General features: G+C 49.7%; 1 long non-coding RNA gene across 1 annotated transcript; it reads right to left on the reverse strand.

Moving 5' to 3' along the window:
- Positions 1-1,855: 1,855 nt before the first annotated feature.
- LOC140738576 (uncharacterized) lies at positions 1,856-27,924 on the reverse strand. The gene is made up of 3 exons (XR_012101401.1): positions 27,723-27,924; positions 2,221-2,473; positions 1,856-2,091 (listed from the first exon to the last, which is right to left on the reverse strand). It is a non-coding gene; the product is annotated as an uncharacterized lncRNA (long non-coding RNA).
- Between the last annotated feature and the right edge of the window lie 65 nt (positions 27,925-27,989).

The following is a 27,989-nucleotide window of genomic DNA, read 5'->3' on the forward strand; positions in this document are numbered from 1 at the left end:
AGAAACTTAATTATGCAAATATACACTGCTTTGTGTGTTCCTTATGTACTCTTTGAACACCAGCTGGTGCAGACTATTACTAATGGAAATTAAGTACTATGGTAGCGCCAGAAACTAAATACTTGTACCCACACGACCGTGGATTGGAGATTTTCATAACCTCACAATGGCCTATTTTCTCCTCATCTCTCCGACCTCCTCTATCTCAAATGTCCATCTGACCATTTATGTGTCCTGTCCTCGTCGTCTTCCTGAAACCCTAACCATCCCCCACCGTGTGCTTTATCTTCCTTTAACTGTGACTGCAGTGATGGTGTTCGGAGGTCTGTGGCATCACCAGCAACAGACTCAGTAAGCAGTGCTTGGAGTTAGAATTGGCTTGGCACAACTCCAAATGCAAGCTTAAGAACTGGGTGGCCCGGCTGTTATGATATTTCAGCCATGCTCAGTGCATAGCCATTGCACCTGTAACAGGAGTGAGTGTGTGTGTGTGTGTGTGTGTGTGTGTGTGTGTGTGTGTGTGTGTGTGTGTGTGTGTGTGTGTGTGTGTGTGTGTGTGCGCGTGTGTGTGTGTGTGAGTGTGTGTGTGTGTGTGTGAGTGTGTGTGTGAGTGTGTGTATGTGTGTGTGTGTGTGTGAGTGTGTGTGTGAGTGTGTGTGTGTGTGTGTGTGTGAGTGTGTGTGTGTGTGTGTGTGTGAGTGTGTGTGTGAGTGTGTGAGTGTGTGTGTGAGTGTGTGTGTGTGTGTGTGTGTGAGTGTGTGTGTGTGTGTGTGTGTGAGTGTGTGTGTGAGTGTGTGTGTGTGTGTGTGCGCGTGTGTGTGTGTGTGAGTGTGTGTGTGTGTGCGCGTGTGTGTGTGTGTGAGTGTGTGTGTGTGTGTGTGAGTGTGTGTGTGAGTGTGTGTGTGTGTGTGTGTGTGTGAGTGTGTGTGTGAGTGTGTGTGTGTGTGTGTGTGTGTGAGTGTGTGTGTGCGTGCGTGCGTGTGTGTGTGTGCGCGCGCGTGCGTGTTTAAGCCTCACAGCAGCCATCCTCTACAATGCCAGTCCGGGCTTTTACAGAGCAAGCACTGCATAGTTAGAGGAGCTGTGTTGAAGAAGGGACATACCACAAAGGCCTTAACCTTACCTGATCAGATGTCTGGGCCAGGTCGTGCAGCTCCGACCGTTCTGCTCTGGGTACAGCTCAGCAATTGCCTCTCAGAACAATACTTCCAATTCCTCATTGCTAATGCAAGGATAGAAACACAACTCTTTCCACACCAGACATGTATACGAGTACACACATGTGTGCACATGTGGTGAACTACATATACCTGTCTGGACACGCCCCTCTGCTGACTGCTCCTGTGGCTCCTCCCACAGACCCCTGTATAAAGGTGGTTGGAGGCACTGCTCCTCCCTCAGTCTCCGAGATGTTGTGTGGTGGTCTCTTGCTGCTAATCGTGGTCTCTTGCAGCTAATAAAAGCCTATCATTTGCCTCCCATCTCCAAGAGTTATTGATGGTGCATCAGCACACACACACACACACACACACACACAACACAGACACTCACACACACACACACACAGACACACATACACACACACACACACACACACACACATACACACACACACACACACACACACACACACACACACACACACACACACACACACACACACACACACGTACGTATCAAAGATGCTATTCTGTGAGGAACATGGATCACGTACAGGCAGAAGAGATTTAGTTTAATTTTGCATTGTGAAGGGCCTGTACCTATGCTGTACTGTTCGGTGCTCTATTTCACCTGACGTGGCTTTACACTGCCAAAGCTTCTTTGAAGTGATGGAGAACAAGCGCAATTTGGGCCTTCCCCATGCTGTCTTCTGTTGACTAGAGATTTCCGTCTCTCCTGACGTCCTGCATTCTGCAGACACCCAAGATATCAGTGAACCGCGTAGTTATAATCTTCCCTTGGCCTGTGCACCAGTCAGATGAGGGTACCTGCGGAATGCTTATGAGCTCTCTGTATTGCGGATCGCAGAGTATTTTGTGTCTTCTTTATTGAGCCAATCCCTTCAGCAAAGCCCTATTGTCCAGGGGTACACTAAAATTTCATTCAAAGAGATAAATATTTTTGGACAGTGCAGCACAGAGCCTCATGTACAGCTGTTAAAAATCACATTTAACTAGGCTGCAAAATGAAATTCAGATAAATGTTTATGTATTCACTTACTTATAGATTTCTTTTCATCTGAATTCTTAAAAAGAACAAAGAATCACGAATACAAGAGATTCTTCAGATGCCAGAAATCCAGAGTAACTCAACAGGTCAGGCAGCATCCATCGAGGGGAACAAGCAATTAATATTTCAGGCTGAGACCCTTCATCCGGACATGTTCATGAATTGATTTTCATCCAACAGCTTCTCAAGTGCCACCTGAAAGCTCTTTACAGCCCATGGAGTATTTCTGGACCGTAGTCATCATCTGCATTAAGGAAGAAAATAGAGCTTCCATTATGATGATAAGCAGTGAATTACATCCCACCCACTCCATATTCGATTCATAATTACATTTTATCTGTTGTTCTTCTCTGTATAACCACAAGAGATTCTGCAGATGCTGGAAACCCAGAGTAACACACACAAAATACTTTAAAAACTCAGCGGGTCAGGCAGCATCTATGGAGAGAAATAAACAGTCGATGTCTTGTGCCATCAAGGGTCCCGATGAAGGGTATTGGCCTGAAATAAGTATTTTGCATCAGTCTTCACTGTGGTAGACATTAGCAGTGCACTGGAAGTTCGAGAGTGTTGGGAAGGCAGAATTGTGTGAAGTTGCCATTACTATAGAGAAGGTTCTTGGGAAACTGGAAGGTCTGAAGGTAGGTAAGCCACCTGGACCAGATGGTGTGCACCAAGGGTTCTGAAAGAGGTGGCTGAAGAGATCATGGAGGCATTAGTAATGATCTTTCAAGAAGCAATAGATTCTGGAATGGTTCTGGGGGATATGAAAATGACAAATGTCACTCCTCTCTTCAAGAAATGAGAGGCAGAAGAAAGGAAATTATAGGCCAGTTAATCTGACCTCAGTGGTTGGGAAGATGTTGGTGTCAATTGTTAAGGATGTGATTTTGGGGTACCTGGAGACACATGATGAAACAGCATGGTTTCCTGAAGGGAAAATCTTGTCTGACAAATCTGTTGGAATTCTTTGAAAAATAACAAGCAGGATAATTGGTGAATTGGTGGATGTTGTGAATTAGGAGTTTCAAAAGGCCTTTGACAAGGTGCTGCACATAGGCTGACTGACAAGCTATGAGCCTATGGTATTCCAGGAAAGATTCTAGAATGGATAATGCAGTAGCTGATTGGCAGGATGCAAAGAGTGAGAATAAAGGGAGCCTTTTCTAGTTAGCTGCTGGTGACTAGTGGTGTTCCGCAGGTGTCTGTATTGGGATTACTCCTTTTTATGTTATATATCAATGATTTGGATGACAGAATTGATGGATTTATGGCCAAGTTTGCAGACAATATGAAGATAGAAGGAGGGGCAGGTGGTTTTGAGGAAGCAGAGAGGCTACAGAAGGACTTAGACAGATTAGGAGAATGGGCAAAAAATGGATGGAATACAGTGTTGGAAAGTGTATGGCCATGCACTTTGGTAGAAGAAAAAAATGTAGACTATTTTCTAAATGGAGAGAAAATTCAAAAATTGAGGTGCAAAGGGACTTGGGAGTTCTCGTGCAGGATTTCCTAAAACCTAACTTGCAGGTTGAGACAGTGGTGAGGAAGACAAATGCAATGTTAGTATTCATGTTAGGACTAGAATATAAAAGCAATAATGTAATTTTGAAGCTTTATAAGGCACTGGTGAGGTCTCTTTTGCAGTATTATGACAGTTTGGGGCCCCTTATCTAAGAAAGAATGTGCTGACATTGGAGAGGGTCCAGAGGAGGATCATGAAAACGATTCCATGATTGAATGGCCTTTCATATGAAGAGTGTTTGATGGCTCTGGGCCTATACTCACTGGAATTCAGAAGAATGAGGGGGACTCTCATTGAAACCTTTCAAAAGTTGAAAGGCCTTGATAGAGTGGATGTAGAAAAGATGTTTCCTATGGTGGGGGTGTCTTGGAACACAGGCTACAGCCTCAGAATAGAGGAATGTCCATCTAGAATAGAGATGAGGAGGAATTTCTTTAGCCAGAGTGTGGTGAATCTGTGGAATTTGTTGCCACAAGCAGCTGTGGAGGCCAAGTCATTGGGTATATTTAAGGTAGAGCTGGATAGATTCTTGATTAGTCAGGGCATGAAGGGATACGGAAAGAAGGCAGGAGATTGAGACTGAGAGGAAGATGGATCTGCCATGATGAAATGGCAGAGCAGACCTGATGGGCCAAATGGCCTAATTCTGCTCCTATATCTTACGGTCTTATGACCATCCTGGGTATTCTATCTTTCACCTCTCCCATCAGGCAGGAAATACAGAAGCCTGAAAGCACATTCTACCAGGCTCAAGGACAGCACCTACCCTCTCTAAGACTTACTGAACGGTTCCCTATATGATAACACAGTCTCTTGGCCTCACAATCTACCCCACTGCGACCTTACCCTTATTGCTGACCTGCACTGCACTTTTCTGTAATGATTCTGACAAGTTTTAACATTGTGAACCAGCAGGTTGTTGTTATGTCTCCCGCTTGCTGTGAAAATGGGGGACACCTCCCTCTCCCTCGCCAGGGAGAGAGAGAGAGAACCTGTGGGTTGCCGAATGTTGGATGAAATGCGAAGCCTTTAGGGTAACTGCAAGGTCTGTGTCTTTGCTATCGCTTGTGCTCAGTAGCGGGTGCGCTTTTTGTTTTGCCGGTGGGGAGGGGGGATTGTTGCTCGCCACTGCTTACGCATAGGAGGGGAGAGCTGGGTGGGGGGTACTTTGGGCTCTCACGTTTAACTGTCGTTCATTCTTTGGGGCATTTCTCTGTTTTCGTAGATGGTTGCGAAGAAAAAGCATTTCAGGACGTATGCTGTATACGTTTCTCTGACATTAAATTGAACCTTTGAGGTTTTTCCCTGTACCTCACTACTTATAACAATAATAAATCAATTTACCACTTTTATTGTTTAATGATGCATTTTTGAGGAAGATCCACAGGACAAATGTCACGCTCCCACCAACAGTGTTACAGTAGCTTGTCTTCTCCCTAGTAGTCAAACTACAGACATTGCAGAGAAACCCATACAGAACAAAATTCTGCCAAATTCAGCCTCACAATTTGCACTTGGAGGATGCTGCCGCTGTTAATTTGGTTAAAACGTACACTCACACAAGTCACATGAAGGAGATGTTAATTAAGAAGATAGTTGGAATCAATGTGTGCCAGAGCTGCGAGCAAAAGATGTCAATCCCTTTGCCATCCTGATCTCATGTTGTCGCTGCCAATTTTGAACTTAACACTCCAGCCAACAGGAACCCCCCCCCAATCCCTGCCTTTAGTTTTTACAGCTGCCTTCAGTGCATCCCAGTGGAACCCTCCAACTGCCTTTGTGGAATTTAGAACCACCTGTAGATCAGATCTTTAAACTTTTATTTATAGATACATCATGGTAACAGGCCCTTCTGGCCCAATGACCTTGTCCCACCCATGCCACCAATTAACCTGCTAACCCGTATGTCTTTGGACTGTGGGAGGAAACCAAAGCAGCCAGAGGAAACTCATGTTGTCACAAGGAGAACATACAAACTCCTTACAGACAGTGGTGGAAATCGAACCTGGGTCACTGTTTGGTAATGTCTCAAATTCTGTGTAAGTGCAGGAATTTCCAGGGGGCAATGTGACAAGTCCCAAAGGACTATGACTTCCTTTCATATTCAACCACCAGCATAGAATTTTTGGAATACACGCACGGTTTTCAGAGTCAGATTGAGATCAGTTCAGTGTCCTGTAGACCAAGTTGCTCACTGTGTACAGAGTTATTTAGATGAGATTAGATTCAACTTTATTGTCATTGTGCCGAGTACAGATACAAAGCCAATGAAATGCAGTTAGCATCTAACCAGAAATGCAAAAGAATAGTGTTATTTACAAAATAACTGCAAATAAAAAGTAAGTGCTACCACACACAAATATAAAAGTACTGAGACAGTACCATATGGGTGCAATACTGCTTAGCGCTGTGATGTGAGGTTCAGCAGGGTCACAGCCTCAGGGAAGAAGCTCTTCCTGTGCCTGTTGGTGTGGGAGCGGAGGCTCCTGTAGCACCTACCGGATGGGAGGAGAGTAAAAAGTCCATGGTTAGGGTGAGATGCATCCTTGATAATGCTTTTCGCCCTGCCCAAGCAGCGTTTACGGTGAAGGTTCTCAAAGGTGGGCAATTGGGTGCCGATAATCCGCTGGGCAGTTTTCACCACACACTGGAGTGCTTTGCAGTCTGATATGGGACAATTGCCATACCACACTGAGATTCAGCTGGTGAGTATGCTCTCAGTGGTACAGCGGTAAAAGTCCGTTAGTATCCTGGGACAGAGGTGAGCTTTCTTGATGCTCCGCAGGAAATAAAGGCACTGCTGCACCTTTTTGATCAGGATGGAGGAGTTCAGGGGCCAGGTGAGATCCTTGGAAATATGGACACCAAGGAATTTGAAGCTTGATACACGCTCCACTACAGCTCCGTTGATGTAGATGGGGACGTGAGTGTGGCTCCTAGCATGCCTGAAGTCCATAATGATCTCCTTGGTCTTCTGGGTGTTAAGGGCCATGTTGTTGTCGACACACCACGCGGCCACTTGTATTGATATTTTTATCAATACAATGATAAAAAGTAAATGCAGGACCACAGAATGCTGCCGGGTATAGTTGTACAAACTGAAACAGTGCAAAAAGAAACGATGAAGTCCCAAAAAGGAAGGGGTAGAATTAAAGGTTTGAGAACATTGCTTCACTACTGGGAAGGGGATGTGGAAGAGGTGAGGGGTCTGAAGTCCAATAGCAGTAGAGAAGAAGCTGTTCTAGTGACTGGTCATCTGGCCTGTCAAGCTCCCCTATATTCTCCTAGACAAAGTCAAAGTTGAGTTCATTGCCATATGCACAAGAGCGATGAGTTCAAGTTTAATTGTCATTCAACTGTATGCATGTATACAGCTAGACAAAACAGTCCTCAGGGACCAACGTGCAAAATACTGTACATATAATGCATATAGTACATTAACAATATTGACAAGGTAATTGGTTTCTTTTGTAATGTTATTTCCTATATTTAAATAGATTATCCTGAAAGGGGGTCCATAGGCTTCACCAGATTGTCAAAGGGGTCTTTGGCATAAAAAAGTTAAGATCTCCTGTTCTAACCAGAGGGTTATAGATTAACAACATTACAAGATCCAAGATTCAAGAATGCTTAATATCATTTCTAGTGCACAAGTGTAATGGAGAATGAAATAACTGTTACTCCAGATCTGATGCAGCACAAAAAAGCACAGCAAGATAAACAATGGTTACGGTTATGGATCCTGCAACACCCCCCCCCCCCCCCAGTCGTAGGGACACTGTACGGATATCACTGCCCCAGTTGCCTCCATCTCTGACAGGTGTGCGCTAGTGTCTAGGTGGCAGCAAAGCTCTCTCCGATCCACTCTGCAATGTTGTCTGCCCATTTCCTCCTCTGTCTGCCCCTTTCTCTTTTCTCCTGCACTGTTCCCCGAAGAACGGTCTTTGATAGTTCACCTGATCTTGTTATGTGGCCACACCATCTCAGTTTCCTCTTAGTTACTGTGGACAGTAGATCTTCATAGTGCCTCATGTGCTGGGTGATAGTTCATCATACTTGTGTTTGTATAGATCTGTATAGGACACGATGACGAGCCTTCTGAAGCACTTCATTTCTACTGCCTGGATCTTCTTCTGCAGTTCTGCTGTCAAAGTCCATGAATCGCCTGCATACAAGAAGATGGAGAGCACAAGCCCATGCAGGAGTTTCAACTAGGACCTGAGCGCGATGTTACTGGGTTTAGTTTAGTCAGTGTTGTTGTTGTTTGAGCTGACCTTGCAAGGACTTTAGGCTTTGCTCCTTCTTGGTTGATGACAGTACCAAGATACAAGAACATTTTGAACGTTCCTGTCCACTGACTGAGATCTTTGTTCTGATTGGCTCCTCTCTGTGTCTCATTAGCTTGGTTTTCCCTGCACTGAACTCCATGCTGTATCCGGTAGGTGTATTGTCTGGACGGTTCACAAGGTAGGCCAATTCATCCTTACTTCCTGCCAGCCCATCAATGTCATCGGCAAACCTGAGGTTGGTTATGATACGTCCTCCGATGCAGAACGTGCTGATTTGGTCTTCTGGGGCATCTGTTATTGTTTGCTTCAGGGAAATCAGAATCAGAACCTGGTTTATTATCACCGGCATGTGATGTGAAATTTGTTAACTTAGCAGCAGCAGTTCAATGCAATACATAATCTAGCAGAGAGAAAAAAAATAAACAAGAAAATCAATTACGTATATTGAATAGTTTTAAAAAGATGCAAAAACAGAAATACTGTTACCCGGGTATCTCACCCGGGTGCATTAAAGATTGATAATGGCAACTGCTCTTTCCGAGACTGCAAAGAATTGCCAGTTGTGGACACAGCTCAGCACATCATGGAAGCAACCTCCCCTTCATGGACGCTGTCTATACTTGTTACATCGGTAAAGCAGCCAAGATAACCCAAGATCACACCCACTCAAACATTCCTAAATGAGCTAATACAATGTCTCTACCCCCCCCCCCCCCCACACATTCTCTACACATGCATGTGTTATCTAAGAGCCTCCTCAAAGTGTCTATTGTATTTGCCTCCACTGCCACCTCTGGCAGCACATTCCAGGCACTCCCAGTCTAAAAAAATTTGCCCATCAGCTCACCTTTGATCTCAACCCCTTCACCTTAAATGTGCCCCTGTAGCATTTAACATTTCAACCCTGGGGGAGAAAGTTACCAGCAATCAGAATGAGAATCAGGTTTATTATCACCGGCATGTGACGTGAAATTTGTTAACTTAGCAGCAGCCGTTCAATGCAATACATAATCTAGCAGAGAAAATAATAATAATAAATTAAATTAAAATAATAATAGACAAGTAAATCAATGCCATATATTGAATAGATTCAAAAACGTGCAAAGACAGATATACTGTATATTTTTAAAAAGTGAGGTAGTGTCCAAAGATTCAGTGTTCATTTAGGAATCAGATGGCAGAGGGGAAGAAGCTGTTCCTGAATCACTGAGTGTGTGCCTTCAGGCTTCTGTACCTCCCATCTCATGGTAACAGTGAGAAAAGGGCATGCCCTGGGTGCTGGAGGTCCTTAATAATGGACACTGCCTTTCTGAGACACCGCTCCCTAAAGATGTCCTGGGTACTTTGTAGGCTAGTGCCCAAGATGGAGCTGACTAGATTTAGAACCTTCTGCAGCTTCTTTCAGTCCGGTGCAGTAGCCCCTCCATACCAGATAGTGATGCAGCCTGTCAGAATGCTCTCCACGGTTCAACTATAGAAGCTTTTGAGTGTATTTGTTGACATGCCAAATCTCTTCAAACTCCCTATAAAGTATAGCCGCTGTCTTGCCTTCTTTATAACTACATTGATATGTTGGAACCAGGTTAGATTCTCAGAGATCTTGACACCCAGGAACTTGTAACTGCTCACTCTCTCCACTTTTGATCCCTCTATGAGGATTGGTATGTGTTCCTTCGTCTTACCCTTCCTGGAGTCCACAATCAACTCTTTCATCTTACTGACGTTCAGTGCCAGGTTGTTGCTGCAGCACCGCTCCACTAGTTGGCATATCTCACTCCTGTACACCCTCTCATCACCACCTGAAATTCTAACAACAATGGTTGTATCATCAGCAAATTTATAGATGGTATTTGAGCTATGCCTAGCCACACAGTCATGTGTATACAGAGAGTAGAGCAGTGGGCTAAGCACACACCCCTAAGGTACACCAGTGTTGATCGTCAGCGAGGAGGAGATGTTATCGCCAATCCGCACAGACTGTGGTCTTCTAGTTAGGAAGTTGAGGATCCAATTGCAGAGGGAGGTACAGAGGCCCAGGTTCTGCAAATTCTCAATTAGGATTGTGGAAATGATGGTGTTAAATGCTGAGCTATAGTCGATGAACAGCATCCTGACGTAGGTGAATTTGTTGTCCAGGTGGTCTAAAGCCGTGTGGTGAGCCATTGAGATAGCATCTGCCGTTGACCTATTGTGGTGATAGGCAAAATGCAATGGATCCGGGTCCTTCCTGAGGCAGGATTTCAGTCTAGTCATGACCAACCTCTCAAAGTATTTCCTTATTTGTTGATGGGAGTGCTACCAGGCAGATAGTCAGTAAAGCAGCCCACATTATTCTTCTTAGGGACTGGTATAATTGTTGCCTTTTTGAAGCAATTGGGAACTTCCGCCTGTAGCAATGAGAGGTTGGAAATGACTTTGAATAATCCTGCCAGTTGGTTGGCACAGGTTTTCAGAGCCTTACCAAACTCCATTGGGACCTTCCACCTTGCGAGGGTTCGCTCTCTTTAAAGACAGTCTAACATCGGCCTCTGAGACGGAGATCACAAGGTCATCAGGTGCAGCAGGGATCTTCACAGCTGTAGTTGTGTTCTCCCTTTCAAAGTAGGCATAGAAGGTGTTGAGTTCATCTGGTAGTGAAGCATTGCTGCCATTCATGCTATTGGGTTTACTTTGTAGGAAGTAATGCCTTGCAGACCCTGCCAGAGCTGCCGTGCATCTGATGTCACCTCCAACCTCATTAGAAATTGTCTTTTCACCCCTTGAACCCTCCGTAAATCATACCTGGTTTTCTGGTACAGGCCTGGGTCGCCAGACTTGAATACCACAGATCTAGCCTTCAGCAGACGACGTATCTCCTGGTTCATCCACGGCTTTTGGTTTGTAAATGTGCAGTAAGTCTTTGTGGGCACATACTCATCCACACAGGCTTTAATGAAGTTGGTAACAACTGCAGCATACTCATCCAGGTTCAAAGATGAATCCCTGAATACAGTCCAGTCCACCGATTCAAAGCAGTCCTGTAGGCGCTCCTGTGCCTCTCTTGTCCATACCTTCTTGTGCTTCCTTTGTCTATGCCTTCAAATGTTGAACAGTGTGGGTGAAAGGAGGCAGCCTTGTCGCACTTCAACTGATGTGTGGAACCACTCTCCAACTGTGCCTTGAACAAGTTCTGCACTGCTAGCTTTGGTGTAGAGCTGCCTGATGGTTTGGATCAGCTTCTGTCCCATGCTGCATCTCTTCATTGTGGCCCAGAGTGCATCATGCCACACCTTGAACTTTATGAACACATGGAAGATGTCCTGTTGATGTTGTTTGCATTTCTTTCACAGTTGTCCATCATATTGTTAGGTGTGATGGACAACTGATCACTTGATATGCACAGATCAATTGCCATTTCCATTTTCCTGATGTAGATCCTTTGCCAGGTTCCTGTCTCATTCTGCTTATTATTACCTATGTTGCTACACTGTGCTACAGCGATGCTCTTTCTGCTAAACTTATCCCTCCAGAACTCTTTCCTTCACAATGTTGTTTAAAGCCATAATTTACCATTGGACATGTGAACAGAATTAGGCTATCATGTCTGGTCTGTCCACCATTTGATCATTATGATTCCTCTTGACCCTATTCTCCAGCTTTGTTCCTGTAACTTCTGACACGGTTAAAAGATTTAGACCTGAATCAGAACCAGTGCCAGGTTTATTATCACTGCCTGACATGACGTGAGATTTGTTGATTTGTGGCAGCAGCACAGCACAAAGACGTCAAAATCAGAATAATGTGGCTGTTAGAAATCGGACCTTGGAGCAGAAAGTGCCAGAAGTACTCAGCAGGTCAGGCAGTGGCTATGAAGGGAGAAACAGAGGCAATATTTCAGGTCAATGATCACTTGATTGGAATTGGAAAAGTGAAAAAGACATGTTTTAAGTTTCAGAGGGTGTGTGGAAAGAACGAAGGGCCTGTCAGTGATGGGGTTGTCTGGGTAATTATTAGTTTGGTAGAAAGACAGAGAATAGAAAGCAAAGGAAGACGGACACTGGTGAAAATCAGGATCAGGAGAGAATGCTGGAGATAACTACCAGGTCAGGCAGCATCTACAGAGGGGGAATAGTCAAGTGCTTACTTACATCATAAACAGGGACATCTGGTTATCTGAAATTAGTGAATTTAGTATCAAATCATGAATGAGGCAGCATGTCCAGACTGAAGAGGAGATGCTGTCCGTCATCACATTTAAGCAGTGCGATTGAAGAGGTGTTGTCAGCAGGATCATGGAACAAGTGTTAGAAGGTGGGATTAGGTAAGGATCGACCATCACAGACACAGTGGGATGAATGACCTTTAAGCTTTCTATGATCTTGTAATGCAGCTTGTGATCTGATCCAAGTAATTTTTTTATTGATGTATCTCACCCGGGTGCATTAAAGATTGATAATGGCAACTGCTCTTTCCGATACTGCAAAGAATTGCCAGTTGTGGACACAGCTCAGCACATCATGGAAGCAACCTCCCCTTCATGGATGCTGTCTATACTTGTTACATCGGTAAAGCAGCCAAGATAACCCAAGATCACACCCACTCAAACATTCCTAAATGAGCTAATACAATGTCTCTACCCCCCCCCCCCCCACACATTCTCTACACATGCATGTGTTATCTAAGAGCCTCCTCAAAGTGTCTATTGTATTTGCCTCCGCTGCCACCTCTGGCAGCACATTCCAGGCACTCCCAGTCTAAAAAAATTTGCCCATCAGCTCACCTTTGATCTCAACCCCTTCACCTTAAATGCGCCCCTGTAGCATTTAACATTTCAACCCTGGGGGAGAAAGTTACCAGCAATCAGAATGAGAATCAGGTTTATTATCACCGGCATGTGACGTGAAATTTGTTAACTTAGCAGCAGCAGTTCAATGCAATACATAATCTAGCAGAGAAAATAATAATAATAAATTAAATTAAAATAATAATAGACAAGTAAATCAATGACGTATATTGAATAGATTCAAAAATGTGCAAAAACAGAAATACTGTATATTTTAAAAAAGTGAGTTAGTGAGTTAGGATTCAGTGTTCATTTAGGAATTGGATGACAGAAGGGAAGAAGCTGTTCCTGAATTGCTGAGTGTGTGCCTTCAGGCTTCTGTACCTCCTGCCTGATGGTAACAGAGAGAAAAGGGCATGCCCTGGGTGCTGTATGTCCTTATTAATGGACACTGCCTTTCTGAAACAGCGCTCTCTGAGGATGCCCTGGGTACTTTGTAGGCTAGTACCCAAGATGGAGTAGATTTACAACCTTCTGCAATTTCTTTTGGTCCTGTGCAGTAGCCCCTCCATACCAGACAGTGATGCAACCTGTCAGAATGCTCTCCACAGTACAACTATAGAAGCTTTTGAGTGTATTTGTTGACATGCCAAATCTCTTCAAACTCTAATAAAGTACAGCCACTGTCTTGATTTCTTTATAACTACATCGATATGTTGGGTCCAGATTAGATCCTCAGAGATCTTAACACCCAGGAACTTGAAGCTCTACTTCTGATCCCTCCTCTGTCTTACCCTTCCTGAAGTCCACAATCAGCTCTTTCATCTTACTGATGTGTACTATGTATATGCCTCTCATAATCTTACAAAATTCTATCTGATCTCCCCTCCGCTGCTCCGAAAATAAAACCCAGTGTAGCCCATTGTCTACTCTTGCCCTCTAATCCAGGCAGCATCCTAGTAAGCCTCTTTCTGCACCCTCTCCAAAGCATCAATATCACCATCATTACTATGTGCTGTGTTGTGTGATCATGGTCTTTGACCATGATTGTTTTTCTACAGAAATGGTTTGCCATTACCTTCTTCTAGGCAGTGTCTTCACAAGGCAGGCAACTGCAGCCATTATCAGTAATCTTCAGAGTTTGTCTGCCTGGCATCAGTGGTCGCATAAACAGGACTTGTGATATGCACCAGCTGCTCCCTTGGCTTCACATGACCCTGATCAGGGGTCTAATCAGGTGCTACACCTTGCCCAAGGGTGACCTGCAGGCTAGTGGAGGGAAGTGTCTCCTTACACCTCCTCTGGTAGAGAAGTATCTCCACTCCACCACCTAAAAACATTCTTCCCATAATGAGACAACCGGTATTGATTGCAATACTCTGGATGCAGGTTGCAAGGTTAATTGTCTGCTGTAAATAGTTTATTATTGCCACAAATACTGAGGTACAGTGAAAATCTTGTTTTGCGTAGAATCCATACAGATCATTTCATTACATCAGTGCTTTAAGTAGTGCAAGGTAAAACAATATTACAGAGAAAGTGCAATGCATGCAGATAGTAAGGTTCAAGACAACATCAAGGTAGATTGTGAATTCAAGTGTCCATCTCACTGTACGAGGGAATCATCGTTCAATAGTCTTATGACAGTGATATGGAAGTGGATCTCTAGCCTGGTGGTACAGGCTTTTAGACTTTTGTAGCTTCTGCCCGAGGAGAGAGGGGAGAAGTGAGAATGTCTGGGGTGGGCTCTTTGGTTATGCTGGCTGCTTTACCAAGGCAGTGAGAAGTGTAGACAGAATCATTGGAGGGGAAGCTGGTTTCTGTGATGTGCTGAGCTGCAGTTTCTTACGGTCACAGGCAGAACAGTTGCCATGTCAAGACATCATGCTTTCCATGGTGCATGGACAAAAGCTAGTGAGGCTCAAAGTGGACATGCCATATTTCTTTAGCCTCCTGAAATAGAGGTGCTGGTGTACTCTCTTGGTTGCAGTGCCATATTGCCTCTGGAGTGATGGAATTTGAGGGGAGTTGGTGGTAATAGGATTAGTGTGGATGAGCACTTGATGGTTGGGCTGAAGTTGATGGTCCCTTGCTGTATGAACCCATGATCAATGACCATGGCTACTGCTTTTCTTTTTACTCTACCCATTTCATTGCTTCCTACCTTTAGTTCAAGTAGTTAGTTTGCTTATCCACCCTGCAGTCTTGTTCTCATCCATACTGGGTGTAAGAACTTTGTACCCTGTTGGACAAAGGCAAGGACAGAGGCTCCTTCACTACATCTTGAGTCTCCAAAACATCTAATCTTGCAGTCACACTATCTCCTTCCTGATTACAGACTATGGACTAACTCCAAAGTCCCTCTTAATCCATGGGATATAACTGCTTCTTGGAACAATGATGAAGTCAAGAGTCAGAATCAGGTTTAATATCACTGGCATATGTTGTGAAATTTGTTAACTTTGCAGCAGTAGTACAATGCAATACATGATAAATATAGAAAAAAATTGCAATACAGTATATTAAATAGTTAAAGTAAGTAATGCAAAATCCAAAATTTAAATAAGTATTGAGGTACTGTTCATGAGTTCAATGGTATTTCAGAAACCAGATGGCAGAGGGGCAACAACACTTTCTGAATCACTGAGTGTGTACCTCCATCCTGATGATAACAACGAGAGAGAGCATGTTCTGGGGGTCTTTAATAATGGACAATGTCTTTCTAAGGCACCATTCCTTGAAGATGTCTTGGAAACTACAGAGGCTAATACCCAAAATGGAAGTTACTAATTTAACAACACTGCAGCTTACTTCAATCCTGAGTAGTACCCCCCGCCTCCCCCATACCACACAGTGATGCAGCCAGTCAGAATGGTAGCTCTGTAGAAGTTTTTGAGTGTTTTAGGTGACAAAACAAATCTCCTCAAACTCCAAATGAATGAAAGCCTCTGTCTTCCCTTCTTTGTAGCCACGGCAATACGTTGGTACCAGGTTAGATAATCAGAGATCTTGACACCCAAGAACTTGAAATTGCTCACTCTCTCCAGTTCTGATCTCTCTGTGAGGATTGGTTTGTGTTCCCTTGTCTTACCCTTCCTGAAGACCACAATCAGTTCTTTGGTCTCACTGACGTTGAGTGCAAGGTTGTTGCTGCAAAACCTTTTCTAATATATAACAAACTTCAAGCCTCAGATTCCAGCTCATCACCTTAGAATTTAATTTTTTTTGGGTAGCAGGTACTTTCTGCTGACCTGGTTTTCTGGGATTAGCCTGATCTCTGGCAACTTCCACTTTGTGTAGCCACACTACGCTCCCTTCTTTGCCAGTATTATTTTACTTTGCTTTTTCATATATTCATAGAGCCATAAAGCACTTCAATAAATACATTTAATGTCAGAGAAATGTATATAATATATATCCTGAAATTCTTCTTCGCAGACATCCACGAAAACAGAGGACTGCCCCCAAAGAATGAATGACAGTTAAATGTCAGAACCTCAAACCCCCCCCCAGCTCCCTCCCACCAGCAAAAAAACATCATCACCCTCCACTGAGCACTCAAGTGTGCAGCAAAGTATCAATAAAGACACAGACTTGCACTACCCTAAACTCTACTTGTTCACCCGGTAATTCGACATACCACAGGCTCTCTCTCTCTCTCTCTCTCTCTCTCTCCGTCATCCTCGGTAGGTCGCACCTGGAGTTTCCAGTTGGTGGACGATTTCCCTCCACGCCACTTCTGACATATTGGGAAGTTGCAGCAGTGGTTTGCCTATGCCTTCTGCCGGGTGAGTTTATTTTAAGAGATCACCAGCTCTTAACCCAGCACGGATGGAGAGCATGCAAGGGAGCTGGCTGGATTTGAACTCCGGACCTCTCGCCCCGAAGTCCAGCGCTGATGCCACTATGCCACCAGCGGCTAATAAGGGAAAAAGAGGTGCCCCCGTTTCACAGTGAGAGGGGAGACATAACAAAGCAACTTGCTAATTGATGGTGTTAAAATTTTGTTGCGTTGCTTCCTCTGAGCTGTGTGCACAAAGAACTCGGGTCTCTGCGCACATGGCCAGCAACCAGCTCGCTGCTTACGATCTTCTACCTCCCACAACGCATCGGTGGTGGAACCAGCCTTGAGTCTGCCTTCAGGAAGAAGCAAGCTGTTTGGCCCTTCTAGTCCATACTAACCCATTACCATCGACCCACACCTGGACCATATCCCTCCCACCCATGCACTTATCAAAGTTTCTCTTAAATGTTGAAATTGAACCCACATCCACCACATGTGCTGGCAGCTCATTCCAATCTCACACCGCCCTCTAAGTGAAGAAGATTCCCTTCTGGTTCCCCTTAAATATTTCACCTTTCACCCTTAACCCATGACCTCTAGTTCTAGTCTCAACCAACCTCAGTGGAAGTCTGCTTGCGTTTACCCTATCTATACCCCTGATAATTTTATATAACTCTTTCAAATCTCCCCTTATTCTCCTATGCTGTAGAGAATAAAGTTCTAACCTATTCAATATTTCCTCAGTCCTCAGATCCTCAAGTCCTAGCATTATTCTTATAAATTTTCTCTGTATTCTTTCAGACTTATTTATATCTTTCCTGTAGGTAGGTGACCAGAACTGTACACAGCGTTCCGAATTAGGCCTCAGCGATGGCTGATACAACCTATCACTGGGACTTTTTGTAGTATTTTTGAACTCTAGTTAATAATCTAAGTTGAGTTGTTTACTCTGGTTTAATGTACAGCGACAGTACACAGCCTGGTACTGTAGCCACGATAGTGTAGCAGTTAGTATGATGCTATTACAGCTTGGGGTTGTCAGATTCTTAAGTTCTGTTCTGGTGTCCTCTATAAGCGAGATTGCACATTCTTTCCTGGGTTTCCTCCCACAGTCCAAAGATGTACCGGTTAGTGGCTTCAACACACACACACACACACACACACACACACACACACACACACACACACACACACACACACACACACACACACACACACACACACACACACACACACACACACACACACACACACACACACACACACACACACACACACACACACACACACCTCAGCAGGCCAGGCAGCATCAATGGAAAAAAAAGCACAGTTCGGGCCGAGACCCTTCAGTTAGTAGGTTAATTGGTCATTGTAAATAGTTTCGTGAGAGGCTGGCGTTACGTCGGTGAGGCTGGGTTTAAACTGGTGAGGCTGGGGTTACGTCGGTGAGGCTGGGGTTATGTCGGTGAGGCTGGGGTTACGTCGGTGAGGCTGGGTTTAAACTGGTGAGGCTGGGGTTAAACCGGTGAGGCTGGGGTTACGTCGGTGAGGTTAGGGTTAAACTGGTGAGGCTGGGGTTACGTCGGTGAGGCTGGGGTTAAACTGGTGAGGCTGGGGTTACGTCGGTGAGGCTGGGGTTACGTCGGTGAGGCTGGGTTTAAACTGGTGAGGCTGGGGTTACGTTGGTGAGGCTGGGGTTATGTCGGTGAGGCTGGGGTTACGTCGGTGAGGTTAGGGTTAAACAGGTGGGGCTGGGGTTACGTCGGTGAGGCTGGGGTTACGTCGGTGAGGTTAGGGTTAAACTGGTGAGGCTGGGGTTAAACCAGTGAGGCTGGGGTTACGTCGGTGAGGCTGGGTTTAAACTGGTGAGGCTGGGGTTACGTCGGTGAGGCTGGGGTTAAACTGGTGAGGCTGGGGTTAAACCAGTGAGGCTGGGGATACGTTGGTGAGGCGGGGGTTACGTCGGTGAGGCTGGGTTTAAACTGGTGAGGCTGGGGTTACGTTGGTGAGGCTGGGGTTACGTCGGTGAGGTTAGGGTTAAACTGGTGAGGCTGGGGTTAAACTGGTGAGGCTGGGGTTACGTCGGTGAGGCTGGGGTTACGTCGGTGAGGTTAGGTTTAAACTGGTGAGGCTGGGGTTACGTCGGTGAGGCTGGGGTTACGTCGGTGAGGTTAGGGTTAAACCAGTGAGGCTGGGGTTACGTCGGTGAGGCTGGGGTTACGTCAGTGAGGCTGGGGTTACGTCGGTGAGGCTGGGATTACGTCGGTGAGGCTGGGGTTACGTCGGTGAGGCTGGGGTTACGTCGGTGAGGCTGGGGTTAAACAGGTGGGGCTGGGGTTACGTCGGTGAGGCTGGGGTTACGTCGGTGAGGCTGGGGTTAAACTGGTGAGGCTGGGGTTAAACCGGTGAGGCTGGGGTTACGTCGGTGAGGCTGGGGTTACGTCGGTGAGGTTAGGGTTAAACTGGTGAGGCTGGGGTTACGTCGGTGAGGCTGGGGTTAAACTGGTGAGGCTGGGGTTACGTCGGTGAGGCTGGGGTTACGTCGGTGAGGTTAGGTTTAAACTGGTGAGGCTGGGGTTACGTCGGTGAGGTTAGGGTTAAACTGGTGAGGCTGGGGTTACGTCGGTGAGGCTGGGGTTAAACTGGTGAGGCTGGGGTTACGTCGGTGAGGCTGGGGTTACGTCGGTGAGGTTAGGTTTAAACTGGTGAGGCTGGGGTTACGTTGGTGGGGCTGGGGTTACGTCGGTGAGGCTGGGGTTACGTCGGTGAGGCTGGGGTTACGTCGGTGAGGCTGGGTTTAAACTGGTGAGGCTGGGGTTACGTTGGTGAGGCTGGGGTTACGTCGGTGAGGTTAGGGTTAAACTGGTGAGGCTGGGGTTAAACTGGTGAGGCTGGGGTTACGTCGGTGAGGTTAGGTTTAAACTGGTGAGGCTGGGGTTACGTCGGTGAGGCTGGGGTTACGTCGGTGAGGCTGGGGTTACGTCGGTGAGGTTAGGGTTAAACTGGTGAGGCTGGGGTTAAACCGGTGAGGCTGGGGTTATGTCGGTGAGGCTGGGGTTAAACCAGTGAGGCTGGGGTTAAACCGGTGAGGCTGGGGTTACGTTGGTGAGGCTGGGGTTAAACCGGTGAGGCTGGGGTTACGTCGGTGAGGCTGGGGTTACGTTGGTGAGGCTGGGTTTAAACCGGTGAGGCTGGGGTTACGTTGGTGAGGTTGGGGTTACGTCGGTGAGGCTGGGTTTAAACCGGTGAGGCTGGGGTTACGTCGGTGAGGCTGGGGTTACGTTGGTGAGGCTGGGGTTAAACCGGTGAGGCTGGGGTTATGTCGGTGAGGCTGGGGTTACGTCGGTGAGGCTGGGGTTACGTCGGTGAGGCTGGGGTTAAACCGGTGAGGCTGGGGTTAAACCGGTGAGGCTGGGGTTACGTCGGTGAGGCTGGGGTTAAACCGGTGAGGCTGGGGTTACGTCGGTGAGGCTGGGGTTAAACCGGTGAGGCTGGGGTTACGTCGGTGAGGCTGGGGTTATGTCGGTGAGGCTGGGGTTATGTCGGTGAGGCTGGGGTTACGTTGGTGAGGCTGGGGTTACGTCGGTGAGGCTGGGTTTAAACCGGTGAGGCTGGGGTTACGACGGTGAGGCTGGGGTTACACCGGTGAGGCTGGGTTTAAACCGGTGAGGCTGGGGTTACGTTGGTGAGGCTGGGGTTACGTCGGTGAGGCTGGGTTTAAACCGGTGAGGCTGGGGTTACGTCGGTGAGGCTGGGGTTACACCGGTGAGGCTGGGGTTACGTCGGTGAGGCTGGGGTTACACCGGTGAGGCTGGGGTTACGTCGGTGAGGCTGGGGTTACACCGGTGAGGCTGGGGTTACGTCGGTGAGGCTGGGGTTACACCGGTGAGGCTGGGGTTAAACCGGTGAGGCTGGGGTTACGTCGGTGAGGCTGGGGTTACACCGGTGAGGCTGGGGTTAAACCGATGAGGCTGGGGTTACGTCGGTGAGGCTGGGGTTACGTCGGTGAGGCTGGGGTTAAACCGGTGAGGCTGGGGTTACACCGGTGAGGCTGTGGTTACGTCGGTGAGGCTGGGGTTACGTCGGTGAGGCTGGGTTTAAACCGGTGAGGCTGGGGTTACACCGGTGAGGCAGGGGTTACGTCGGTGAGGCTGGGGTTACGTCGGTGAGGCTGGGTTTAAACCGGTGAGGTTGGGGTTACGTCGGTGAGGCTGGGTTTAAACCGGTGAGGCTGGGGTTACGTCGGTGAGGCTGGGGTTACGTCGGTGAGGTTGGGGTTACGTCGGTGAGGCTGGGATTACGTCGGTGAGGCTGGGGTTACACCGGTGAGGCTGGGGTTACACCGGTGAGGCTGGGGTTACGTCGGTGAGGCTGGGGTTACGTCGGTGAGGCTTGGGTTACGTCGGTGAGGCTGGGGTTACACCGGTGAGGCTGGGGTTACGTCGGTGAGGCTGGGGTTAAACCGGTGAGGCTGGGGTTAAACCGGTGAGGCTGGGGTTACGTCGGTGAGGCTGGGGTTAAACCGGTGAGGCTGGGGTTACGTCGGTGAGGCTGGGGTTACGTCGGTGAGGCTGGGGTTACACCGGTGAGGCTGGGGTTAAACCGGTGAGGCTGGGGTTACGTCGGTGAGGCTGGGGTTAAACCGGTGAGGCTGGGGTTACACCGGTGAGGCTGGGGTTACGTCGGTGAGGCTGGGGTTACGTCGGTGAGGCTGGGTTTAAACCGGTGAGGCTGGGGTTACGTTGGTGAGGTTGGGGTTACGTCGGTGAGGCTGGGTTTAAACCGGTGAGGCTGGGGTTACGTCGGTGAGGCTGGGGTTACGTCGGTGAGGCTGGGATTACGTCGGTGAGGCTGGGGTTACGTCGGTGAGGCTGGGATTACGTCGGTGAGGCTGGGGTTACGTCGGTGAGGCTGGGGTTACGTCGGTGAGGCTGGGGTTATGTCGGTGAGGCTGGGGTTAAACTGGTGAGGCTGGGGTTACGTTGGTGAGGTTGGGGTTAAACCGGTGAGGCTGGGGTTACGTCGGTGAGGCTGGGGTTACGTTGGTGAGGCTGGGGTTACGTCGGTGAGGCTGGGGTTACGTTGGTGAGGCTGGGGTTACGTTGGTGAGGCTGGGGTTACGTCGGTGAGGCTGGGGTTAAACCAGTGAGGTTGGGGTTAAACCGGTGAGGCTGGGGTTACGTCGGTGAGGTTAGGGTTAAACCGGTGAGGCTGGGGTTACGTCGGTGAGGCTGGGGTTACGTTGGTGAGGCTGGGGTTAAACCAGTGAGGCTGGGGTTAAACCGGTGAGGTTAGGGTTAAACCGGTGAGGCTGGGGTTAAACCGGTGAGGCTGGGGTTACGTCGGTGAGGTTAGGGTTAAACCGGTGAGGCTGGGGTTACGTCGGTGAGGCTGGGGTTACGTCGGTGAGGCTGGGGTTACGTCGGTGAGGTTAGGGTTAAACTGGTGAGGCTGGGGTTACGTCGGTGAGGCTGGGGTTACGTTGGTGAGGCTGGGGTTACATCGGTGGGGCTGGGGTTACGTCGGTGAGGCTGGGGTTACGTCGGTTGGGCTGGGGTTACGTCGGTGAGGCTGGGGTTACGTCGGTGAGGTTAGGGTTAAACCAGTGAGGCTGGGGTTACGTCGGTGAGGCTGGAGTTAAACTGGTGAGGCTGGGGTTAAACCAGTGAGGCTGGGGTTACGTCGGTGAGGCTGGGGTTATGTCGGTGGGGCTGGGGTTACGTCGGTGAGGCTGGAGTTAAACTGGTGAGGCTGGGGTTAAACCAGTGAGGCTGGGGTTACGTCGGTGAGGCTGGGGTTAAACTGGTGAGGCTGGGGTTAAACCAGTGAGGCTGGGGTTACGTCGGTGAGGCTGGGGTTAAACTGGTGAGGCTGGGGTTAAACTGGTGAGGCTGGGGTTACGTCGGTGAGGCTGGGGTTACGTCGGTGAGGCTGGGGTTAAACCGGTGAGGCTGGGGTTAAACTGGTGAGGCTGGGGTTAAACTGGTGAGGCTGGGGTTACGTCGGTGAGGCTGGGGTTAAACTGGTGAGGCTGGGGTTAAACTGGTGAGGCTGGGGTTACGTCGGTGAGGCTGTGGTTAAACTGGTGAGGCTGGGGTTACGTCGGTGAGGCTGGGGTTACGTTGGTGTGGCTGGGGTTACGTCGGTGAGGCTGGGGTTACGTTGGTGAGGCTGGGGTTACGTTGGTGAGGCTGGGGTTACGTCGGTGAGGCTGGGGTTAAACTGGTGAGGCTGGGGTTACGTCGGTGAGGCTGGGGTTAAACTGGTGAGGCTGGGGTTACGTCGGTGAGGCTGGGGTTACGTCGGTGGGGCTGGGGTTACGTCGGTGGGGCTGGGGTTACGTCGGTGAGGCTGGGGTTACGTCGGTGAGGCTGGGGTTAAACTGGTGAGGCTGGGGTTACGTCGGTGAGGTTAGGGTTAAACTGGTGAGGCTGGGGTTACGTCGGTGAGGCTGGGGTTAAACCGGTGAGGCTGGGGTTACATCGGTGAGGCTGGGATTACGTCGGTGGGGCTGGGGTTACGTCGGTGAGGCTGGGGTTAAACTGGTGAGGCTGGGGTTAAACTGGTGAGGCTGGGGTTATGTCGGTGAGGCTGGGATTACGTCGGTGAGGCTGGGGTTAAACCGGTGAGGCTGGGGTTAAACCGGTGAGGCTGGGTTTACGTCGGTGGGGCTGGGGTTACGTCGGTGAGGCTGGGGTTAAACTGGTGAGGCTGGGGTTAAACTGGTGAGGCTGGGATTACGTCGGTGGGGCTGGGGTTAAACCGGTGAGGCTGGGGTTACATCGGTGAGGCTGGGGTTAAACCGGTGAGGCTGGGGTTAAACCGGTGAGGCTGGGGTTACATCGGTGAGGCTGGGGTTAAACCGGTGAGGCTGGGGTTAAACCGGTGAGGCTGGGGTTACGTCGGTGAGGCTGGGGTTACGTCGGTGAGGCTGGGGTTAAACCGGTGAGGCTGGGGTTACGTCGGTGAGGCTGGGATTACGTCGGTGGGGCTGGGGTTACGTCGGTGAGGCTGGGGTTAAACTGGTGAGGCTGGGGTTATGTCGGTGAGGCTGGGGTTACATCGGTGAGGCTGGGGTTAAACCGGTGAGGCTGGGGTTAAACCGGTGAGGCTGGGGTTATGTCGGTGAGGCTGGGGTTACATCGGTGAGGCTGGGGTTAAACTGGTGAGGCTGGGGTTAAACTGGTGAGGCTGGGGTTACGTCAGTGAGGCTGGGATTACGTCGGTGGGGCTGGGGTTACGTCGGTGAGGCTGGGGTTACATCGGTGAGGCTGGGGTTAAACCGGTGAGGCTGGGGTTACGTCGGTGAGGCTGGGGTTAAACTGGTGAGGCTGGGGTTAAACTGGTGAGGCTGGGGTTACGTCGGTGAGGCTGGGGTTACGTCGGTGAGGCTGGGGTTAAACCGGTGAGGCTGGGGTTAAACTGGTGAGGCTGGGGTTAAACTGGTGAGGCTGGGGTTACGTCGGTGAGGCTGGGGTTAAACTGGTGAGGCTGGGGTTAAACTGGTGAGGCTGGGGTTACGTCGGTGAGGCTGTGGTTAAACTGGTGAGGCTGGGGTTACGTCGGTGAGGCTGGGGTTACGTTGGTGTGGCTGGGGTTACGTCGGTGAGGCTGGGGTTACGTTGGTGAGGCTGGGGTTACGTTGGTGAGGCTGGGGTTACGTCGGTGAGGCTGGGGTTAAACTGGTGAGGCTGGGGTTACGTCGGTGAGGCTGGGGTTAAACTGGTGAGGCTGGGGTTAAACTGGTGAGGCTGGGGTTATGTCGGTGAGGCTGGGATTACGTCGGTGAGGCTGGGGTTACGTCGGTGGGGCTGGGGTTACGTCGGTGGGGCTGGGGTTACGTCGGTGAGGCTGGGGTTACGTCGGTGAGGCTGGGGTTAAACTGGTGAGGCTGGGGTTACGTCGGTGAGGTTAGGGTTAAACTGGTGAGGCTGGGGTTACGTCGGTGAGGCTGGGGTTAAACCGGTGAGGCTGGGGTTACATCGGTGAGGCTGGGATTACGTCGGTGGGGCTGGGGTTACGTCGGTGAGGCTGGGGTTAAACTGGTGAGGCTGGGGTTAAACTGGTGAGGCTGGGGTTATGTCGGTGAGGCTGGGATTACGTCGGTGAGGCTGGGGTTAAACCGGTGAGGCTGGGGTTAAACCGGTGAGGCTGGGTTTACGTCGGTGGGGCTGGGGTTACGTCGGTGAGGCTGGGGTTAAACTGGTGAGGCTGGGGTTAAACTGGTGAGGCTGGGATTACGTCGGTGGGGCTGGGGTTAAACCGGTGAGGCTGGGGTTACATCGGTGAGGCTGGGGTTAAACCGGTGAGGCTGGGGTTAAACCGGTGAGGCTGGGGTTACATCGGTGAGGCTGGGGTTAAACCGGTGAGGCTGGGGTTAAACCGGTGAGGCTGGGGTTACGTCGGTGAGGCTGGGGTTACGTCGGTGAGGCTGGGGTTAAACCGGTGAGGCTGGGGTTACGTCGGTGAGGCTGGGATTACGTCGGTGGGGCTGGGGTTACGTCGGTGAGGCTGGGGTTAAACTGGTGAGGCTGGGGTTATGTCGGTGAGGCTGGGGTTACATCGGTGAGGCTGGGGTTAAACCGGTGAGGCTGGGGTTATGTCGGTGAGGCTGGGGTTACATCGGTGAGGCTGGGGTTAAACTGGTGAGGCTGGGGTTAAACTGGTGAGGCTGGGGTTACGTCAGTGAGGCTGGGATTACGTCGGTGGGGCTGGGGTTACGTCGGTGAGGCTGGGGTTACATCGGTGAGGCTGGGGTTAAACCGGTGAGGCTGGGGTTACGTCGGTGGGGCTGGGGTTACGTTGGTGAGGCTGGGGTTAAACTGGTGAGGCTGGGGTTACGTCGGTGAGGCTGGGGTTAAACTGGTGAGGCTGGGGTTAAACTGGTGAGGCTGGGGTTACGTCGGTGAGGCTGGGGTTAAACCAGTGAGGCTGGGGTTACGTCGGTGAGGTTAGGGTTAAACCGGTGAGGCTGGGGTTAAACTGGTGAGGCTGGGGTTACGTCGGTGAGGCTGGGGTTAAACTGTTGAGGCTGGGGTTACGTCGGTGAGGCTGGGGTTACGTCGGTGAGGCTGGGGTTAAACTGGTGAGGCTGGGGTTAAACTGGTGAGGCTGGGGTTACGTCGGTGAGGCTGGGGATAAACTGGTGAGGCTGGGGTTAAACTGGTGAGGCTGGGGTTACGTCGGTGAGGCTGGGGTTACGTCGGTGAGGTTAGGGTTAAACCGGTGAGGCTGGGGTTAAACTGGTGAGGCTGGGGTTAAACTGGTGAGGCTGGGGTTACGTCGGTGAGGCTGGGGTTACGTCGGTGAGGCTGGGGTTATGTCGGTGAGGCTGGGATTACGTCGGTGGGGCTGGGGTTACGTCGGTGAGGCTGGGATTACGTCGGTGAGGCTGGGATTACGTCGGTGGGGCTGGGGTTACGTCGGTGAGGCTGGGGTTACGTCGGTGAGGCTGGGGTTAAACCGGTGAGGCTGGGGTTAAACTGGTGAGGCTGGGATTACGTCGGTGAGGCTGGGATTACGTCGGTGGGGCTGGGGTTACGTCGGTGAGGCTGGGGTTACGTCGGTGAGGCTGGGGTTACGTCGGTGAGGTTAGGGTTAAACTGGTGAGGCTGGGGTTAAACCGGTGAGGCTGGGGTTACGTCGGTGAGGCTGGGATTACGTTGGTGAGGCTGGGGTTACGTTGGTGAGGCTGGGGTTAAACTGGTGAGGCTGGGGTTATGTCGGTGGGGCTGGGGTTACGTTGGTGAGGCTGGGGTTAAACTGGTGAGGCTGGGGTTACGTCGGTGGGGCTGGGGTTACGTCGGTGAGGCTGGGGTTACGTCGGTGAGGCTGGGGTTACGTTGGTGAGGCTGGGGTTATGTCGGTGGGGCTGGGGTTACGTCGGTGAGGCTGGGGTTACGTTGGTGAGGCTGGGGTTACGTTGGTGAGGCTGGGGTTACGTCGGTGAGGCTGGGGTTAAACCAGTGAGGCTGGGGTTACGTCGGTGAGGCTGGGGTTACGTTGGTGAGGCTGGGGTTACGTCGGTGAGGCTGGGGTTAAACTGGTGAGGCTGGGGTTATGTCGGTGAGGCTGGGGTTACGTCGGTGAGGCTGGGGTTACGTTGGTGAGGCTGGGGTTACGTCGGTGAGGCTGGGGTTACGTTGGTGAGGCTGGGGTTACGTCGGTGAGGCTGGGGTTAAACCAGTGAGGCTGGGGTTACGTCGGTGAGGCTGGGGTTAAACTGGTGAGGCTGGGGTTACGTCGGTGAGGCTGGGGTTACGTTGGTGAGGCTGGGGTTACGTCGGTGAGGCTGGGATTACGTCGGTGAGGCTGGGGTTACGTCGGTGAGGCTGGGGTTAAACCGGTGAGGCTGGGGTTACGTCGGTGAGGCTGGGGTTAAACCGGTGAGGCTGGGGTTAAACTGGTGAGGCTGGGGTTACGTCGGTGAGGCTGGGGTTACGTCGGTGGGGCTGGGGTTAAACTGGTGAGGCTGGGGTTACGTCGTTGGGGCTGGGGTTAAACCGGTGAGGCTGGGGTTACGTCGGTGAGGCTGGGGTTACGTCGGTGGGGCTGGGGTTACGTCGGTGGGGCTGGGGTTACGTCGGTAGGGCTGGGGTTACGTCGGTGAGGCTGGGGTTACGTCGGTGGGTTGCTGCGTGCAGTACCAAGGGCCGGAAGGGCCTGTTCCACGGTGTATCTCTAAGATAAATAAAACAGTGATCTACACTTTGCTGTCATTCCATTCTTAATTGTCTTTCTTTTATGCTGTTCCCCTTCCCATCTCCCTCCCTCTCCCCTGACTCGCTCTGTCCTCTCCCACAGAATCCCCATCTCCATTTACCAGTCTCCCTCCTGCCTGCATTCTCTAACCACTTCATATCTCACTTCACCCCCTTCACCATCCTCAACCCCACCCCCCACCACCACCCGTCATGTCTTCCTCTCTCATGCCTCAGTTACTCTTTCTCTGCGTTGTTACCACTCTGCAGGCACTTTACCACCCCTCATTTTCTTGTGTTTGTATCTGTCTCCCCCCACCCCAGCAGATGCTTCCTCTCTCCCAGACAGCTCCCCCACTTCACACTATGGGACAAATGTGACGATTGGATGAAGCGGGATTCCACGGGGCTGAGAAATTGTGCTTTCACTTACCCTTTGAATTTCCAACAGGTGGTCTCACTGAACGAGTTTCTACTCTGTTCAGTGTTGACATCAACATTTTCATCGAGCAGCATGGATTTTGTTTGATGATGGACATTTGCTTTGTGGAAAGCACCACGTCGTGGGTGTGTGGAACGCACGGCCAGTGATGGTTGTACGTGGCAGATGCATTTAATAGGCACAGGGATAATAGAAAAATGAACGGCTATGTAGGAGGGAAGGGTTAGATTGGCCTTAGAGTAGGTTTTAAGTTCTGCA

Source organism: Hemitrygon akajei, chromosome 14 (assembly GCF_048418815.1).
Source record: "Hemitrygon akajei chromosome 14, sHemAka1.3, whole genome shotgun sequence".
In the NCBI taxonomy this organism is placed as follows: Eukaryota; Metazoa; Chordata; class Chondrichthyes; order Myliobatiformes; family Dasyatidae; genus Hemitrygon; species Hemitrygon akajei.